Source organism: Protopterus annectens, chromosome 2.part1 (assembly GCF_019279795.1).
Source record: "Protopterus annectens isolate FY-2018-M chromosome 2.part1, PAN1.0, whole genome shotgun sequence".
Lineage (NCBI taxonomy): Eukaryota > Metazoa > Chordata > Ceratodontiformes > Protopteridae > Protopterus > Protopterus annectens.
Window position 1 is genome coordinate 83,237,905 of NC_056729.1, and position 18,781 is coordinate 83,256,685.

Sequence of the window (18,781 nt, forward strand, 5' to 3'; positions counted from 1 at the left end):
GTTAAAATTGGGTAAGTGCATAAAGGAGAGTGCTTGTGGAAAACTAGGTGTATATTCAACCCTAATAAATCTCTCTCTAGTGTCACATTTTTGACCTAACTGTCAGAGGTCCGCAGTTAGTAGCTTTTATGGCCAGCTGTAGCTCTTGTTTTGGTAAGGTAGGCAAGTATGTGTTAATCCTGTAAATCGGCACTCTTAAACATTTTTGGGTGTATAGCCTGGCCAGTCCCACTTTACCCCATACACCCTCCCCCCCAGGCCGGCCTCTCATATGTACAACTTTTATGTTCTTTGTTGGAGAGAGAGGGAGAATAAACCTGAAGACCTCCTTGGATGCGCAGAAGTTTGCCCCCCCCCCCCCAAATCTGGTATGATACTGTTTGCAGGTCTGTAAGTTTATATTCTCTCTCCAGTCCATTGTTTTTATTGAGGGAGAGTTGGGTTTCCAGTCACGCTTCCTCTTCATATGTTGGCTAGGTTAGTTCTCATAAATTTGTTACATCACTCTAGTACTTATCCTTTATGCTGTACTTACTCAAGGTTTTCCAGTTGTCTGGCTTCTATGCTTGCCTGACTAGGACCATTTCTAGACTGCAGTTCAGACTCCTCTCTCCCTAAAAAAAAAGCTTCATTTTCAGTGCAGTTAGTAATTTGTTGTCTTTCAAGAATGCTGTAATTTAAAAACATTTTCTCACCTTCAACCACAATATCAGTTGAATTTTAGTCTGGTTAAGTGAGGGATGCTCCTTAGAGAAAGTAACAATTTTTGTTTTTGCTAAGGCATTGTGCTACTACTAAGGAATGTCACGTCAGTATTTGTTTCATCTATGCAAGTGCAAGAAGTCTAAGGCTAGGATGTCTTCTGATTTGGAAGGGCAGCCTTATGAAGGAAAGGTTTTCCCTCTGTTGTGTTTTTTGTTTGCTGGCTTGCATGAAATGACAGCCTGAAAGAGATGTGCTGTCCAGTGTTAGATTTAAAGTGGTCTGTGCATAGATTACATTACTCCATAGGATTAAGCAGTAGTTAGTAATTGTTTTATTTTTTTTTCTACATGCCTACAGTCCAGTCTGGCTGTTTGTGCTTTCTGGGAAGGGGGAGTACAGTATGATATAGTAGTGGATGGTGCAGGACAAATGGACTTTCTTCCCTTAGTATTCTTGAGAGTTGGTAAGCTTTCACAGTCCATTCACTTCTTTCTACAGGCATTTCCTTCATGTGTCCTTCAAAATGCTGTCCTAGACTTGTATCATTAGGTGTGTGTTGTGGGATATAGGCAGCAACAACATTATTCAAAGTAGTATCCTAAAGTCATGTTGATTGTAATATACTAAAAATATATCACTTTGATGATGATATATTAGAATGTAATAGAATTTCCTTTAACATACTTGAGCAAGCTCACATGAGTTGAGAGTTTAAGGAAACCCTGTTCCCTCGCTATCTTGACATCAAAGTCCTCGTTAGAAAAATGGACAACTCATGATTGTAACTAACTCAAGAAAACCAGCAGAACCTATCAAAAGTGTGATACGGTTTCCCAAGTTGTCAGCCCTTGCCCTCTTTTTCTATCCTGTCCTGGTGTCACAACCATCAGACGGACTCCAAGTAGCAAGGTGGAAGTCTAACTATTCCGGTTTCATTTGGTGTACCCCAAGGATCCATATTTGCCCTCCTTATGTTTAACGTCTTCATACTGCTTGAGAGCATACCACTGAATCATATATACTAGTGACTGTACTCTGTTGCCTTACCCAGAGCCTATACCAGCTACACCTTCTGATGTAGGAATTCTTTACTTCCATTTGGATCATGGCTAGACAACTCAAAATGTATTCTAAACTCAAAAGAAAAAAAACACTACTATTTACCCCAAAGCTGAACTCTGAAAGTAAACCAAACTTTGTAATCCCTTCCCTAAACAATACATAGATCAAACTAGTCTCTCACAAAAAAGCTGATGAGTCATCATAGATGATGTGAAATTTGACTGACATATTCAGCAGATAATCAAATGGATTCCTCAAAAACTGCTGATAATCTACAACACAAACTTAACAAGTGTTCTACCCTACAAAAATATCCTTCTCTACCTCCTCCCTATATTCAAAGGCAAATGCCATCTTGTCACCTACAAAATCTCTCGGTGCATCTGGAGATGCTACATACTCCGAGTACATCTCCAGAATTTGGGTTTCTCTCCTCATTCTATTAAAACTCACAGAAAACATGAATACATTTGCAAAACCTTAAACAGTACCGAAATGACTCTTGAATATTCTCTATGATAAAGCTACACTGTTTACTGTGATCATTTCAGTTATGCCTAATACTTATTTCTCAGGATTCTCAGCTAAAGCGTCTTCTTTGTGGAGACGTGCGTGAATGGGCACACCTTCGTTGAAGGTTGTGCGTCAGAGCTGGCAACTCGGTAGTAAAATCTACTAATCGTTTAGCGGACGGAGTTCTAACCGGGAAAAGCTGAAAGATACAACCACTTATTTCTCACGAAGTCACTAAAGATATTCTTATTTATATCTACAGCTATATGTATAACTGTGTTGTGCTAATTACCCTGTACTGAATGTGCTATACTACTCTAAATTGTGTGTGGGTGTAGTGTGTATATATATTTATTTTTTGCCTTACACATCTGTTTTTATCATTATGGTCTTTTATTGTTTAATATTGTGTTGTACTGTATGTATATATATATATATATATATATATATATATATATATATATATATATATATTTGTATCGAAAATGTGACCAGTATATTACTGTTCATTTTTAACAAGTTTTTTGCTGCTTTATTCATGTCAGTGGAATTTTTATTCCTGAACCTCCGTTGAAGAAGAGTTGCAAGTCCAGTCAGACTTTGCTAGTAAATAAAAAAAAATACAAATGCATTTAGGCAAAATTCAGTTTAATGTATAAAGCGAAACAACATGTAAAACATTCAGTGATAGTGTTACGTCTTAGTTATATCAGTAACTTAAAGGTGAGTGTTGCCAGCAGTATTTCCGCTTTACCTTTCCTGGAAGTAGGGTTGTGGTACTGTCTGTGATGCATACTGGTTTGTTGATGCATCACAAGTGACTAATGCAGGTCTGTCTTTATGTGAAGAAGTTTGTTTTTAAAATATTATGTTCAGCCATGGTTTTCTCTTGGTTGCAGCAAAGGACGCCAATTGCTGAAATACAGGTAACACTTGCATTAATATAAATGTATACTGCAACTACAGAGTAGCAGTTGCAAAAAAAAAAAAAAAAACATTTTTATAGTAACAAAAGCTGCCATTTCAAAGTCATTTAAAAACATAGGTATACATACTGAATGAGGATGAGGGATGGCAGGCCACCAGACAATGTGGGTGTTATGGTGACTTGATGAATGGTGTTAAGATATTCCTTATGAGAGGGAGGATAAAACATTAAAAAGTGTTGGTATTGATAGTTTTAGCAAGTTTTTAAGGATCAAAGGATTGAAGTGACAAAAAAAAAATGATTGGTAACCTTACAGTGGTGCTGGTTGCCTTATATTAGTGATGCACATCTGATCAAACCTTTTTAAAAAGCTGAAAATCTAATCAAAGCAGCACAAAGCTAGATCTGATGTAGATTCAAACTGTATTCACTAGTTTAGTAAAGGAGCAAGGTCTCCTGAACCCCTTCCTTGCTTATTTTAATTACATTTTCCATATCCAAGTTCACACAGCCTTAGAGAGCCTGAAATGTAAAGAATTTAATACAAAGTTTGTACACTCCTCAAGTTCCAATAGGTGTCAGTAACATGAAATTCTGTGGGTGAGCACACTTGTACGTAATACAGGGATGTTCAGCCGTGGGCAAGAAGAGTGTAAATGATCATGACCATGTAAATATGTGATTTAATGAAACGAAGAGAAGTGTTCAATCCAGTGCAGGGGGCCCTGTGCTCATGTAGTTGATTTATTACTTTTATTTGGTTTGGGAAGAGGAACCGGCCATAAAGCACTTTTATCTCCATTTTTGCACATGGAGTTTCACATCAGTGGTGACCACCATCTAGAGCCAATGCTTAACCCCTCCAGGTGGCTTTCCCTTTTGAAGTTGCTTTTCCATACTGTGCACACACCTCACCCCCTACACCCACACCCACAGCCAGTTTGGACTGTCCAGTCCACTTGTTGCATGTCTTTGGATTTTAGGAGGAAACCAGAGCACACAGAGTAAACTCGCACTAATGAAGGAAGGACATGCAGGCTCCATACAGAAGGCATCCCAGTCAGGAATCAAATTGAGGAGCCTCATGCTGTGAGCTGACAAAGCCTCCTGCTGCACCACTGGAAAGAGGCAATGAACAAGTCATATTTTTTTGTCCAAGTCCGTATTTTTTGCACTTGGCTAGTGCTTCAGTATTGCAGATGTATGAACATATCTTTCTTTTTTGGTGTGTCAGCTCTGTTTAATGCTGCCAAAATATATGCTCTCATCCAGCAATATCCTCAGCTCCCCCAGTCATTCTTCTCAGCTACATTTGTTTGGGTGGGGTGGTAAGTCACATAATTACAGCAAGTAGAATGTAAGGGGCAGTACCACATACCCTTTTGGGAATTTAAAGAGACATTTAATGAGCTAAGGCTTCCCCAAATGCATCTTTTTACAACACAAGAGTGAGACACACACACACACAAAGTATATTTAAAGTAATACTCTTACAAATTTCTTTATGAAGATGTTTCTGTATACACCAGTCTGTTTCTTGTAAACTTGTGCAATATTTTCTTCTAATATTTGTCACATTATTAACGACATTTAAGCTAGGCATAGCAGGTATATATGTCAGACTTTTATTACAAGCTTGAGGTTAAGTAATTATTTAGGTTATATAGCTCCAGTAAAACATTTTAAGCCTAGGTACTATCAGCAGACAGGATTTTTGTGTGGTCGATATCTGTCAAGGATGAACAGCTTAACATCTCTGGTAGAAAAATGTGGCTTGAATTTTAGATCTGATAAGAAAATACTCTTCTTTGGCAAGCTGTTAGAACTTAAGCGGTAAGTATCAGAACCATTTGGCAAATAAAAGGCTACCCTTGTGTAATGCATAGTACTGCTGTCCAGTTCCTATCTACTTTATTTCAACTTGGTTGAGAAAGACATGGCTTTAGGATACTTTGAGTGTCGTTGAAAAAGTATTGTGTTGTTTTGAGTAGTGTGAGTGGGTTTTTCTTGTTTATTCTTTCCTTCAGTCTTTTTAAGTGACTTTTCCTTGTTTCTTAAAAGAAGTTGGCTTCCTTTTTCCTTGTCTTTGTTAATGTTCTGAGGCGTTCAGTAGTGTTTATATGCAACATTTTCTCCTTGGTTCCCCAAGTATACCTGCAGGCAGGATATTCCACCTGCTGAAGGACACATCTTGGATCTCTGTTGTCTTAGGCCCCACAACTCGATAGCCATGCATTGTCAGTTTTAGAGTTAATGACTCAGCCAAGAATCAACACAGGAAATGTTCAAAAACTTTCAGAGATTCCAGCAAGGGAGCATCATTTGCCTCCAGCACCCCCTTCCTTTTGACTTCAGATTTATCATATTGATAATTACTGCAGTAACTTTAGCGGTATGGGTAATGTTCTGCATAGGATATAACTGCCAGCCAGCTTCCAAAGCTTCAAGGCACTTCCATGTACCCAAATTGTCAAGTTAGCTCGAGCTGACTAAAAGACAGTTTTGGGTGCCCAGCCCTTCAGAGCTTTCCTTCCATCAAAGTAGTATGCTCCTCTGAGGCTTTTGAGGATCAGTGTTTGGCTTTTGCTATTCCTTTGCTAGGCAGGTAAGTTCCCCTTGTGGAAAAAACTATTTTAAAAATGATTTGTCTGTCAATGCTTTCCTGTTAAAGCTATTTTTAAGGTAGGAGTTGGTGTTTTAATGGAGTGTCATGAGACTGTACTTTTAGTGTTCTTTTTCCTGTCAGTTTACAAGTCGTTTAAAGAAATTGAAAAACTTTTTTTTTTTTCTGTGGAAAAATTGTTTTAATTTTGGGACTGGCAAATTGAATTTAAGTGCTTTTTCCTGTGGTTGTGTGTGAAAAACTGCTTTTAAAGACCTAAAAATGTTACCAACGTTCACGGCTTGATTTCCCTGGGAAAGGGGCACCATTTTTGGCTTGATCATGGAACAAACTGTCAGTCATTCTTCAAGCCACAAAAATGAAAACTTGAGCTAACAGCCTTTTCCACCATATTCTGCTAGCAATGTGCCTCAGAATGGTGACTCTGCTGTGGCCATTGTTTGTTCATCAGACTCCACTTTTACCGCAGATCCCTCTGGTGTGGTCCCTACAGCCACTATGGACTGTGGTTCAGACACCTCCTCTGTGGCTGTTGGGGTCTCCTTAGTGGGCAAGGAAGAGCCACTTTTGTTGATTCTGGGAGTGGGAACAGGGACGACTTTGTCCGAATGTTGATGTCCTTCATGGATGCATCTGCAGTCGTCATCTCTGTTGGTTCGGTATGTGCCATTCTTTCTTAGCCATTCACAAGTTCTTCTCAAGCAGAAGCTGTTCGCCGGGCGGCCGGTCGGTCGATTGCGGGAGATCGGATCTAGAGATCTACTAACCGAATACTAATAAGACTCTTTCTTTTTTTCAGTTTTCTTCGAGACTCTTTCACGTCGTAGTTAACAATTGTTTAAAAAACAAAATTTACACTACCTCATAAAGTACTTCATCCATTGTTCGCTTCTTTTAGGCCCAAGCCAGCCCACTCGCCTGTCAGCCTGTTCAACCGACCTCTTTGTTCGCTTGCCACTTTCAACTTAGGCTTGGCGCGGAGTTCGCAGAACAGTTGCACTGATTTGCGATTTTACGAGATGATATGCCGCCGGATCCCCCACCAAAACCGCAAAGATAAAGAAGATAAAGACGGACCCGTCGGTCGCGGGCTCGGCCACCACGTAAGGTAAAGCAAATGTCTCGGGTTTCGCTTGCCACCAGAAAAAAAAACTCAAGTACAGCTGAACAGCTGAACAACTGAGGCCCTTGCTACAACCTTTCTTGAATCCTCAGAAAATTTTACCTCTACGGTGGTTTGACACTTATCAGACACCATCCCCCTCGGATGTCTCCCCCAGCACTGGTGCTGCTGGCCGGCCCAGCAGCCATGTCCCATAAGCCATCGCCAGGGCAAAGCAGCCCAGACTACTAAATCAGTGCCTGTTAAACCCCCCCCCCCAGCCCTCTTCTAGTTCTCAAATGCTTTCTTGCTTTGGCAGAAGATTTAATTTTTTAATTTAGATCTCAATCTCACCCAGACAGGGCCTCTCAGCCCCTTCTGATGATTCTGCTGATGAATCAGACATAACTGACCCCTTTTCTCCCATTGAAGATTCTTTGATGCTGAAGAAAGAATCCATTCCAGCTCCTTCCCCAAGAATTCTCCTTTAGAAACCTTTACTTGCATGCCAGCAGAACAGTTTCCAATGGCAGCACAGGATTTTTCAGACTCCAGAAAAGACTTAGGACCTTTCTGCACCTCCAACAAAGCTCTAGTTACCTTATTTTCAAAGAAACTTTACTAACAAACAAAAGACAAACAAAAGGATATTGGTTTACAAAGAAGGTTACCGGTTGTACTTCCACCACACACCCTACCAGTCAAAAAGGCCAAATCTAAATAAACCTCAAACCAAAGGCTCTACCTACGCCAGATAATGGAGTTAGCAAACATGAGAGCTGTGGAAAGAAGCACAAACAGCAAGAACAAGGAGGGTTCTATTTCAGACTATTCCTCCAAGAAAGGAAAAAAAGTTGGGAGACCAATTCTTGTCCTCCACCTTTACATACAATACATATTGTCCCAAAAAAAAAAATGCTGACCCTAGCAAAACTTCTTCATGCTGGGCAAGGAGTCTTGGCTGGTAACTCTAGATCTCAAGGAGGCATACCTGCGCGCCCCCATCTCGACCAATCTGCAGAAGATACCTCAGATTTTTTTGCAGGATCAGAGCACTATCAATTCTCAGCAACATCTTATCTTCCTCAAAGAAATGAATGCCACCACAGAACCTATTCGCATCACCTCTCTCAATCACCTCTGGCTCAAAAAAATTCTGAGGACTCCACCCACTAGCATGGAAAGTGGACTCACACTCCTTCTTCAACTGGAAAGGCCTAACAGCATATGCATTCCCCCACCTCTCCTTGATACACACAAGGTACTAAAAAAAAAGGAGAAGAACCAAGGAAGGAATCCTGATAGCCAAAAACTGGCCAAGACAACACTGGTACACTACACTGAAGAGCATGTCTCGGAACAATATGGTGCAATAATACCCTCTGATGCCTTGATGTTAACTCAGAAACTACAGCATCATACATCCAAACCTAAAACGCTGCAACTGACTGCATGGAACATCACATGGTTTGTCACAGGAAAGATGGTAACATTAGAATATCTTCATTCACTGAATATCTGGGCTAATCCCTACCTCCATCAAGATACATGCATCAGCTATTTCAGCAGAATACAGCTTTGATCCACCTGTTTTTCATTTGTTTGCTTGCTTTTTTTTCACAGGAGTCAAGCATGTAAACAGGAAACTCCTCAGAGGAAACTTGGCTTGAAATTTTATTTAAAGCTTAGAATTATAATTGACTATCTGAAACTTTTGCAACACACAGTTGACAACACCCAGCCTGGACAAACTGCTTACCTCCTACTGGCAATTATCATAAAGGGAGGGTTTGCTTCACTACAGAGGGTAATGGCAGTAGGACCCTTCCTAATCTTCCCCACCAAGAGTCTTCATCCATGATCCTATATTCCCCACATTTATGCCCAAATATGTATCCAGAGGTCCTTAGTACCAGGCAAACCCACCTCCTACACCAACCTCTCCACCTCCCACCCTGAAGAGACAAAAGAATGGGAAATAAATACAGATACCTTGATGTACCCAGATAGCTATACTTACAAAAACAAGTAGAAAGACTGACCAACTTTGAAACTTTCACTGAACAGCAGGGAAGGAAAAGCTATTTCAAAACAGACAACCCCAAAATGGATCTCAAAAAATGGATTATAAGTTGCATACTTCCATGGAAAACCAATTCCACAGAACATAAGACCTCATTCTACAAAGACCTCGCCACACCACTATTCTACCCTTGCTAGTGGCAAACTACAGACATTATTGAGGCGGCAACTTGCACCTCCAGTACGGTACACATTTTTGCCATATTGCATGCCTTCTATATTATGTCCTATTTTCGAGGGCCATTTCCACTGCTGTACTGGGGTTGCCCTAAACACACCATAAGGATCCTAAACACATCCCTCCTCCCCTAGTTGGCTCCTCCCCTAGTTGGCTATTCATAGTTATGACTTTGTTATGATTGCAGATGCACAGTTGAAGGACCTAGTACAGTTGTGTACTACCATAAATAACTGGATCAACTGGATAGTCAGGATTACCCTCCCTCCCCCCCCTCTTGGTACTGTCTAGGTAGTCCCCTCCTCCAGCTAGCTAGCTGTTGGGGAGTTTTTGTATTTATTTGTTTTGTATATATGTACATATATGCTTATTGTGTGTTTACTTTCATCTATTTGGAAACATTGGCATCTATCCAAATTTTAGCCTGCAAGAGGGCTACTGGGCATCTGGGCAAGAAACACTGAGGAAAATGGCCTGCCTGACCATCTTGTGACTATGACTGCAGATGCTATCCAGTTCGGACATCTACATTTATGGTAGGTACAAAACTGTACTTTCCCATGCATGGGGAAGCTGCAGCTACCATTAATACTGTTGGCCCCATTTTTCTTGTCAAAAAGAAATGTAAAACTAAACATGTATGTGATACAACTCAAATTTCCTTAGGCATAATTTATTGGGTTTGGCACAGGGTTTGATTTAGGCTATTGATCCTTCCTGTAAGGTGGTTTCTGTTAAAAGAAAGGGGGAATATCTGTTTTCTTGAAGAGATTCAAGATTCTGAATCTAGACTGGATGAAGGAACAGTTACAGCCTCCGATTTCTGATTCAGACTCTGAGGAGAGCTTAGTTTGATTCTTCCTGTGAGGGGTTCCTTCTCTGAGATTATTTAAAGAATGTGCCATTGTTTTCAATAACTGCGGTTGTGGTGCTGCGGTAGCGTTGTTGCCTCATAGCAAGACGTTGTCCCGTTCGATTCTCAGCTAGAGCGTCTTCAGTGTGAAGGCATATGTGAATGGGGCGTGCCTTCGTTGAAGGTTGTGCGTCAGGGCTGGTAACCCCGTACGTAAAAATACACTACCAATCATTAGTGGCGACCCCTAACCGGGAAAAGACGAAAGACACAAACAAACTGTAGATTAGAGTGTGTGTGCTGTGTCTTGAAGAAGCATATCAAGGACTGAGTGTGCACATATAAATACCAGACACATGCTATTCTCAGTGCCATTCTGAGAGTGCAGCCAGAGAGTGAGCATGTATGATTGCAATAGTTAGTTTGTGTATAAGTTACTTAAGTTAGTCGGTGAACTTCTATCGTGATGTGTTTGTGTATAATAAAGCGGCTTGAACTTAACCCACGAAGACTCTTCTACTGTGTCCAAAGTAGGAGAGGAACATAGTGTCAGAACCGTGATCGCAGCGAATAATATTCGGAGGCATGAGGTGCAGAGATGATAGGTAAACTAAGAGAAACCAGCACAAAAAAGAGCCAGAAAATAATTAAACGTAATGAGAATTCGCACAAACTGCTTATTTTATACAAAAAAAAAAAAAAAAGGATAAAACTGAGCGTTACACGGACACTAACCATAAGCCTTCCACGGTGGTGCAGCGGTAGCGTTATTGCCTCACAGCAAGAGGTTCTCCCGTTTGATTCTTGGCTTGGGTTGGGAGTGCCTTCTGTGTGGAGTCTGCATGTCCTCCCAGCAGTTGAGTGGGCGTTCGAAAGACATGCATTGAATGGGCATGCCTTTGTTGAAGGTTGGGGTTGGGCTGGCAACTCAGCACCATAAAAACCAACTGCCAATTATTAGCGGACCGGAGTTCTGCTGTGGCAACCCCTAACCGGGAAAAGCCGAAAGACAAACAACACGGGTACAAGCCACATTATTAAACAAATGAGAGGCACAAAAGGTTTATTAACTAAGAGAAATGTTTAAAATTAAGATATTTGACAAAGCATTTATCAGAAAAGTAAAACGAGCATGTTTAAAACCAAAACAAGTATGTTTAAAGGCAAAACGAGCATGTTTAAAGGCAAAATGGGCGTGTAGAGTAAAATGAGCCCAAGAAAAATACAATGGGCATGAAAAGAGATTAAACGAGCAAAACTGATGTAATAAGGGCAAAAAGGGCACATTGTAAAATAAAGCAAGACAACTGCATGTTTTTTGGCAAAGTGCTGTGTTTTGACATAACTACGGCTTCATATTGTATCAAGGGCATCACTATAGTTAGAAGTATCTCAGTGTGTGGAAGTGCTTGCAGTGTGTGCTTATTACTGTATATGTATTCTTTACAGTTTATTTGTGAACAAAGTGCACAGTTTATTCTCAAACTGCAATTACTTCGAGCTGTTATTGACACTGAGCTTCTCTTGCTCAGTATATTCACATCATGCAGTTGTTTGATATGTTTCTTACACTGATAAGAGGTTATTTCTTGCAGTACAGTAATTTCAAGAGTATTACAGTGCCCGAGAGACTTATTTCACAAAGTTCATTTACACAGAGGCTTGTTGTGCTATTGGGCGAAGTTACGAATACTGGCATAATTTTTTGGCATGTGTATGTGTCCTTGCTTATTTGCAAAACCCTTCATTGGTATATGTTAATATGGCAGATGATTTTCAAAAGCCCTTACCAATTGTATTTGATCAGAATATTGCAGAGAATTGGAGAATATTTCAGCAAGAGTACGATATTTTTATACAAGCAGCTTATCCAGGTAAAGATGCATGCACCAGAGTATTCATTTTGCTAAACATAGCTGGGTCAGAGGGCATAGAAAGAGAGCATTCATTTGTGCATGCACCAGCAGTATATGAGGGAGAAGGTGAAAATCTTCATATTGTTGTACTGGCTGAATCGAGGGAAGACTCCGTGTTTGAAGCGCAAGTTCGGAGAAATGTGTTACCCTCAAACGAATATTACTTTGAGGCATTTGTTTCGCATGAGAGATCAGAAACCAGGGGGAAACTTATGCAACTTGTATAACTGACCTGAGAAACAAAGCCAAGATGTGTCGGTTTAATGACTTAAATGAGTTGATAATGGACAGCCTTGTGTGTGGTATTAATAGTGCTGCTGAGAGAGATTTTGCTTCATGACAGTGATTTAACGTAGAGTAAAATCATTGCAATTTTTCAAAGCCATGAAGTGACAGAAAAACACAAATGTATGCTTGCAAGTGACAAGAGCATGGTTTCAGCAGGCTCCAGAGCAAATGTAGATAGCATGCCATATGTGGCAAACAGAAGTAAGCTTAAGCACATGGCAGCCACAGCCCCTGCTGGCTCACCAAGGAAACCACGTAGCTTTCCAGAAAGTTCTAAGAAAGGAGCATGCTCTCTATGTTACAGGGGTGAATCAGCAAAATGCTCAGTGCAGTACAAGCGTGAATCAGCAAAACCAAAGTCCAGCTTTATTGTTAACTGTTGCAATTGTGGTGCAAATCATAAGTTTGAAAGAGCAAAATGTGTAGCATTTGGTTAGCAATATCGCAAGTGTAAAAAATTTAACCATTTTCAAAAGTTTTGCAATTCAAGTAAACCTCACACAGTTGTAAAGAAAGGTCACGCAAAAAAGCAAGTGTATCAAGTAGAGCCGCAGCAGTCTTTCTGTGTAGATGTGTAAGTAATTTGTTGAAAGAGTTAATGCAGTGAATTTATTGGCAAAGAGCTAAGTGTTTTGTACAGTCTGAATCAATGATAACTCCACAGAGCTTAAAGTAGACACTGGTTCAAAGTGTAATGTTATATCAGCAGACACATTTGCTAAAGTGAGAATTAATGAACAGCTCAGTGTGGCCAGTAATGTAAAACTTGTTGCTTATGGAAGTGAAGAAATTCAAGCCAAAGGCTCAGTGATGCTTTCATGTTATTTGGCCAAGAACTGTTAAACCTATTCTGTGTAGTCCAAAGACGGGTACAGTCTTTAGTGGGTCGCAAAGATTGAGAATGAATCTGCTTTCCTTTACCAAAGAAGTTCATTACGCAAGTGTATCTTCTAGATGTTCATCGTGTTTCACTGTTGCAGTCATTACACTTGGGTTATCCTGCTGGCAGGCTACCTGCAGTCGGCCTGAATTCCAAAGTCTAGGTCCGGCATCGGTTGCTGTCACCTCTTCCCTGGGTATAAAAGATGCAGCCGATGCCATTTTCTTCAGTCTTTCTTGCCGCGCGGTGCCCGAAGCAAAAGCAGTTCGCAAGTGCTGGTCGACCGACTCCTGAGATTTTCAAAAACGAATTTCAGATCCGAAGTCTTCATTAAAGCTAAGTACCCTGTTGGAGAAACTTTTTTCTTGCTCCAGTCCGATGTCAGAAAAAGTTAACAATCGTATTTCTTGTGGGAAGCAAATACCGCATAAGGATTTTCATTCTTAGTGTATTCCTTGCCTAGGCCCTGATCATAACGTTGCTAGCTGTCGGTTTTGTGCTAGATTTAACCAGCACACTATTAAGTGTCTGTTTGACTTTGCCTTTCATTACTTTGGCCGCAGATTCAATTATATAATGCCATCGGAACAGCCGACGACCGGAGTATATAAAAAGCGCAAGGAAAAAGAAAAGGACAGGCATCCGAGGTCCAAAACAGACGACGAGGCTTCCGCTAAGCCAATCACAGGTTCGCTGGTTCTCAGTGATGCACTTCAGCAGCCCCTGGCACCCGCTACCCCAGAGCCACAGGCCACTGACGACTCCCACGTGGAGCCAGCTAGGCCTCTGGATACTCAGGGTATTGGACACTCGGAAACTATTCCCTCAGATGGGTCCGGAGCCGCTGAGCAGGCATCGGCTTCTGAGGGTGTTTTCAGACCTACACAGTTATATGTAAAGCCTACTTCAGCTTCCAAAGCAAAGACTAAAGCAGTTCTAAAGACAAAGAAACAAGTACAGCATTCTTCTGGACAGTCTACCATGTCAAAAAAACAGGTGCTCAAAATGGCCGAAGACCTAATTACCTTGATCAGGGGTTCCCATCCCCCTCCTGACAAGAGGCCTAGGCAAGAGACAGAATATGAATCTTCAGATCAGGTTTCCATTTCCTCTGACTCCTCTTCTGAACAGGAATACTCTTCCTCCTTATAAGGATTCTGATGCTGAAGAATCTATCCCTTCAGCCTCACCGCCTGAGGATTATACTTTTGGGGAAACCCTGCATACCATGAGGGAGCACTTCCACTGGGAGAGCCAAGACTATTCAGAATCTAAGAAAAGACTTGGAGATTTCCTTTTATTACCTCAGCACAGGCCTTTGGCTATTCCTCCTGTGTTAGACATTGTAGATGTATTTTCAGAGTCCAGACTTTCTCCTGACTCTTTACCTCCTGCTCCTGTTAAACCAGACAGATACTACAGGGTTCCAGATTCGCATAAATTTCTTTATAAAAATCCTGCTGCTGACCCAGAAACTATTTCTCAGGGCCCCAAAGGGGTCAAGGCTTCTATTGCAAAAAACCCTATCCCCTCTGATAGAGATTCAAAGGCACTAGACAGATGGGGAAAAAAGGTCTACACTTCTGCTACTTTTGCTGTGAGGGCTTTAAATTGTCAATTTCATATGCTTAAATATCAGCAATACTTAATGTCCGTGCTAAAACAGAAAATGTTATCAAATTCTGATTGTGCAGAAAATAAGGAAATGCAGGATTTATTGCATGCAACTGAACGAGTGGGAAAGCATACATTGCAATGTGGTTTTGATTCTCTGGAGGCCTCTTGCAGGTCTGCAGTTACAGGTTCTGTCATTAGGAGGCATGCTTGGTTAAAGGAACAGAATCTGCTTGATCATGTTAAAGCAAAGTTATTAGATGCTCCATTACAGCATGATACCTTATTTGGTGTTAAAGCAGAGGAGGTGTTGAAGAAAATGGAGGACAAAGCGAAATCTATGCAAACTGTAAAGGACTTTTTACAGATACAGCCACCCAGATTTAGCAGAAACTGGCCTACAAAGAATTGGTCCTTTCCAGTGTCAGACAGGCCACAAAGAGGCAGATACAGACACCCCAGAGACAGATCCCAGCCCCAGGGCTCATACAGGCCTAATCAGTGGGGCTCTTCTACCTCCAAAAGCAGAGAAGACAAAACACAGCCATACAGGAAACAGTCCCAATGACTTTCCTCTGCCAGCACCAAGCACTTACCTTTTGGCAGCCCCCTTAGGGGGAAAACTAGCACTTTTTTCTCATAATTGGCACATGATCACCCAGGACAAATGGGTCTTGAATATAGTGTCCCAGGGCTACAGGTTCCACTTTCACACCCTGCCAAGGTCAAAAGGTATGCCAAACCTGCCACACAATCAATGGGCAGAGGCACAAAAACAAGTTTCATCCCTCATGGATCTCAGGGCCATTCAGCAAGTGCCACAGCAAGAGCAGGGACAAGGATTTTACTCAAGACTTTTCTTGGTACCCAGAAAAGACAAATCCTGGAGACCCATACTGGACCTGTCTATTCTAAATACATTTCTGGATGTTCCAGAATTCAAAAATGTTGACTCTGCAGCAGCTTCTGCCCATGCTGGGCAAGAAGGCTTGGCTTGTAACTTTGGACCTAAAAGAGGCATACCTGCATATTCCAATCAGACAGTCTTGCAGAAGATACCTCAGATTCATAGCTGGCTCAATGCACGACCAATTCTCTGCACTGCCCTTTGGCTTATCTACTGTGCCCAGGGTCTTCACAAAATGCCTGGCACCAGTAATTGCATTTTGCAGACAAAGAGGAATTCAAATATATCCTTACTTGGATGACTGCCTTATTCAAGCAGAGAACAAGGACATTCTATCTAAGGCATCTGGCGTTTGTAAAAAGATTACTAATTTGCCTAGGGTACACAGTAAACGAAAAGAAATCAAAACTAGTACCCTCTCAAGAGATAATATTCCTGGGTGCAAGCTTAAATACAACTGCCCAGATGGCTTATCTCATGCCAGACAAACAAAGGCAACTGACTTCTTACTTCAAAATGTTGGCAACAAAGACCCAGTTATCTGCAAGAAAAGTTCTACAGGCTTTGGGCTTCATGGCATCCTGCATTCTGCTAATTCCATATGCCAGACTGCATATGAGGAAACTACAATGGTATCTAAAAAGTGTTTGGACTCAACATTGTCACAGTCTGGAAACATTAATTCCCCCTCATTCCTTGCCTGCAACAGGAGTTTCAATGGTGGGCACAGGCCTGTCACCACAACAAGGGACAGGCCATTCACTCTGCCCACAGCCAGGCAGTCAGTAACAACAGATGCTTCAGATTATGCCTGGGGGGCCCACATGGCAGGGAAATGTATTCAGGGTACATGACCCACAACCCAAAGTCACCTTCATATCATTCAAAAAGAGATGCTGGCTGTTCAGAATGCCCTGACAGCTTTCAAGGATCTAATCCATCCAGGACAACTACTGATAAGGATGGACAATACTACAGTCATGTGGTACATAAACAGGGAGGCACTCATTCGTACCCCCTCTGCAGACAAGCCATGACCTTGTGGGACACAGCATTGACTTATCACGTACACCTGCAAGTACAATTCCTGCCAGGAAAGAAAAATACTCTGGCAGATGAACTAAGCAGAAACCTCACTGATCCCCATGAGTGGAAACTGGATCCACAAGTCTGCAGCATGATGATAAAGAAATGGGGATGCCCAGACATAGATCTATTTGCCTCCCCTCACAACTGCCAACTACAGAGATTCTGCACAAGGATGTATCACAAGCAAGCATGGAAAGTGGATGCTCTATCATTCAGCTGGAAAACCTTAACAGTATATGCCTTTCTCTCCACTGCCTCTCCTCCCCAAGGTACTCCTAAAGGTCAGACGAGAAGCCAAAAATTATTCTGATTGCTCCAGACTGGCCCCGCCAGCACTGGTACCCAATCCTAAAGAGCTTGTCTCAAGGCCCAGCCTGGACATTGCCTCTAATTCCTCATTTACTGACCCAGCGAAGCAGTTAGATCCTGCACAGCCAACTCAGAACCCTAAATCTGGCAGCATGGCGGATAATGTAGCCATTCAGGACACACCTCTCTCTAAAGCAGTGATGGATGTTATTTTGGAGGCCAGGAGGCCCAGTACCAGAAAATCTTATGCTGAAAAAATGGAAAAGATTCTGTGGTTGGAACCAGGCACAAGGAATTGACACGTTTGTACCAAATATTCCTCAGATTTTACAATATTTAACTGAGATGCTGGACAAAGGCCTATCCTTTTCATCAATCAAAATCAATGCCTGTGCCATTTCAGCTCATTACAATATGGAATCACCATTTTTTTTCACATCTGTTGCTAAGACCGTACCTCAGAGGGGCCAAAAACATAAGACCTCCAAGGATAGCACCAATACCTGCATGAGACCTCAATTATGTCTTGGAAAAACTCACACTGCCGCCTTTTGAGCCAGCCAATACAGCTGAAATAAAGTTCTTGGAAAACAGCTCTGCTGCTAGCAATAACCTCTGCAAGACTAGTCTCAGAGTTACAGGCACTCATGGCTGTGGAACCTTGGATCATTTTCCATCCAGACAGGGTTTCTCTGAGGACGAACCTGACATTTATGCCTAAGGTAATGTCCAGTGTGGCCCTTAACCAAACCATTAATTTGCCTACCTTTTATCCAAGCCCACAGAATAAGGGTGAGACTCCTGCATTCTTTGGACATACACAGACAGCTACGCTTCTTCTTGGACAGAACTAAAGCTTTCAGAAAGACCAAGCAACTCTTAGTAGCATATGCTGCAGCATCACAATCAAAGGCCATCTCAAAGCAGACTATTTCAAAATGGATAGGCCACTGCATCCGTCTTTGCTATTCACTTCATGGAAAATCAGTGCCTAAGGGCATTAGGCCTCACTCAACCAGAGCAACAACCTTCCTAAGAGGAGGACCAACCAAAGACATTTTAGAGGCTGCAACTTGGAGTTCAGTGCACACTTTTACCAAGCACTACCACTTAACTCTCTACTCTAAATCCAGAGCAGGCTTTGCCACTGCAGTTCTGCAGGGCCTTATAGCCTCTCCTAATCCTATTTAGATCCAGCCACCCAACCTCAGCTTTGGGATTCAACCCAAGTGTAATGACTGCAACAGTGAAACATGAACTTAGTACAGTTGTGTACCTACCATAAATGTAGATGTTAGAGTGTATTCACTGTTGCAGTCCAGGTTACCCACCCACCATCCCCCTTTTCTTTGCTGGGACTTATCTGTACTTCTCTATCCTATGCAACCTATGTGGTGTATTTGCTTGTAGATGAAGGAAATGTTTGTTTGTGCATGCATACTTATTGGCATAATTTTCAGCCTACCAATTTGGGGGCACCTGACATCTGGGGCAAGAAAAACTGAGGAAAATGGCGTCTGCTGCATCTTTTATACCTCTGGCGCACTGACGTCAGGGAACAGGAGACAGCAACCGACGCCGGACTTAGACTTTGGATTTCAGGCTGACTGCGGGTAGCCTGCCAGCAGGATAACCCAAGTGGTAATGACTGCAACAGTGAATACACTCGAACATCTACATTTATGGTAGCTACACAACTGTACTTTCCAGTTGTTCTGAAGCCATTTTCTCA

The 18,781-nt window shown here is 41.7% G+C and overlaps 1 protein-coding gene across 1 annotated transcript in view; it reads left to right on the forward strand.

Moving 5' to 3' along the window:
• Positions 1-18,781, forward strand: part of LRBA (LPS responsive beige-like anchor protein) — a 4,045,850-nt gene that overhangs the window by 536,653 nt on the left and 3,490,416 nt on the right. The gene's annotated exons all lie outside the window — the stretch shown is intronic.